Raw genomic sequence first — 2,544 nt, forward strand, 5'->3', positions numbered from 1 at the left:
AGTGGCTAAGGCGTTGTGCTGCTGAGCGCAAGGACGCGAGTTCGATTCCCGGCCGCGGAAGCGGCTTTTATGATTGAGGCGAAATGCAAAAGCGCCCGTGTGTACGAGATGTCGGCGCACGTTGGAGATCCCCAGGTGGCCGAAGTTAATCCGGAGCCCTCCACTATGGCGTGCCTTATCGCCTGCGTTTGGTCGGTGCGCTAAACACTACAACTACAATCAATCACTTTGCTTTGCCAGTGATCTATTGATTGATTGTGGGGTTCAACCATCGCCGCAGCTACACCTGGGCTATGAGGCACGTCGTTGTGGAGGGCTCCGGATTAATTTGGCTACCTGGGGATTTTTAACGTGCGCCGAAGTATCTACACACGGGCATTTTCGCTTTCCGCCTCCATTTGAAAAGTAGCCACCGAAGCCTGGATCGAACCCACGTCTACGGGCTCAGCAGCACAACGCCTTAGCCACTGAGCCACCGTGGCGGGTGCGATAGCCTATGCCATTGATGTATTCCAGATAAAAAAACACACAAACTACTCCTCAATAAAAGGCTTTGAAATGTTTTCACATAGTGAAGAATTTTCTAGGTCCGCGAAATCGGCTGAGAAGCTAATAGTGCTTTCTCCATAAAATTAGAACATGCACTTTGGCCGGGTGAAATGCGATTAGGCGAACTCCGGTGACATTGGTCGGGGACTTCAATGTGGGCGTATGTCTCCAAGCCATACAAGAAGTAGTTTATATAGTTCCCGTGGGAAGGAATTGAACTATAGGAGGCCGGCATTGCTAGCGTTGTGCGGAGAGTCATTATTACCTCTTGGCCAATGCTCCACAAGTGTATCTTGCATGACGTCATGGGTATGTGTAAGTCGATGCTTCTGTTGACGGGGGCATACACGAAACTCCTGCCATCCTTCTCATATACAGCCTCGCACTAAAAACCTATACGGAGAGAAAACAATTAGCCGCGTATCTGCTCCTTTCGTTGCAAATGTCGACAAAAGACGATAGTCGTTGTCGACATTTGCCAATGAAATGTCTCCTTTCACTTTCCCGCTCACCCCTCATGTTGTTCCTCTTGCATCGCGCTCCTCCCAAGGTAAACACGCTAAAGGTTTGCTCAAGTCAATTTAAATTTAGCGCGTTTCACTGCTCCAGGCCGGGTGCCTCGAGGCCAGCGCTGCCGTACGGTGGAGACGCGAGTAAATCGATGCGCCCTACTTGAACGTTTATACAACCACGTTGCCCTAGTCCACGTGCGTTCCAAGCAAAACGTGGAACTGATCTAGTGGAGCCTTTAGTAACTGTTGCCGCTTGATTTCTTAAAATGGCGCCAGAAGCTACAGTGGCGCGGGCGACAGTAGGCGACAGTATGCCTATTTTTTCTGCAGTGGATGTAGTATTTCATTTCGCAAAAGTAAAGCATCTATGAATTTTTTTATCAAGTAACACGGTAAATATCCCTTCTGTATTATATTTCCGTCTTGTATTTGCGTAATATCTTGTTCTTGTTCAACAATGTTGACAAGCATGAACACATAAACCGGACTTGGACGTTTAGATTTGGCTGTGAGTATAACGACTATTGGGCAGACTTCGTTTCACTTTGGCCGGGTGGCTGATTCGAGTCACAGATAGACAGACAGACGTACAGACAGACCAAAATTTCCTGATTTAAGTAGCCCAAGAAAGACTATCGTCTTTAAAAATTTTAATTTTGTATCGGCCCCTTCAGTGCGGCCATTTTTCGTGCATCCGGGTTGGTTCCTTATGTGTTGTATGCTATTAAGGCTGAGCGCTAAATTGGGAGGTTCTCTTGGTACTGTTTGAGTGGGTTTGTGTCGGGAGCTACCAAGGAACATGAATGCACACGGTGCCTTCGACAACCACAGTGAAGGTTTAACTCGACAGGCGCCAGTGTCACAGTTGTATGGTGATTGTGTACTAATGACCTCATTGCGTACACCGTAAACCTGTTCGCACTCTGGTCTGCTACAAGTTTCCTGATGACGTTCACATATTCACCAATGCAGCTGTTTCGGAGAAGCTGTTAAAGATGCTCCAGGGCATCTGTTGCCTGAATCCGACCTGCACAGACATGCCCCAGCGTGACGGCTCTCGTAGCATTACTAACACATACTGTCTTACAGATGAAGGTGATCTCCCGGAAATCTAGCATAAAACCATCCGTTTTATTTCTTACCGCCATCCCGGATGTTTAATATTTGTATGAGCAAAAACAAAACGATAAAAATGAAGAATTTGGATAACGTTAAAAAAAGGCATCTTGTTATTTATCACAGAACTGGAGCGCACATCCGCTTCCGGCGACACCTGGCCTTTATAAATGAGAGCACTGGGACCCGACACTTTCCCCGTACAATAGGCACAAAGGTTCAAGGAAATGATAGCACCTGACGGCAAAACCCCTTCATTATTTTCTACCGAGTTACTGTGTAGTTTTCAAACACTTACTTGTTCCGCATCATATATCGAGGATTTTATTCGTGACTGTGTGTTTATCCTTTCAAACACTCAACGTAG

The sequence above is a fragment of the Haemaphysalis longicornis genome, unplaced genomic scaffold (genome assembly GCF_048455015.1).
Source record: "Haemaphysalis longicornis isolate Haplotype H1 unplaced genomic scaffold, Haemaphysalis longicornis Haplotype H1 scaffold_9, whole genome shotgun sequence".
In the NCBI taxonomy this organism is placed as follows: Eukaryota; Metazoa; Arthropoda; class Arachnida; order Ixodida; family Ixodidae; genus Haemaphysalis; species Haemaphysalis longicornis.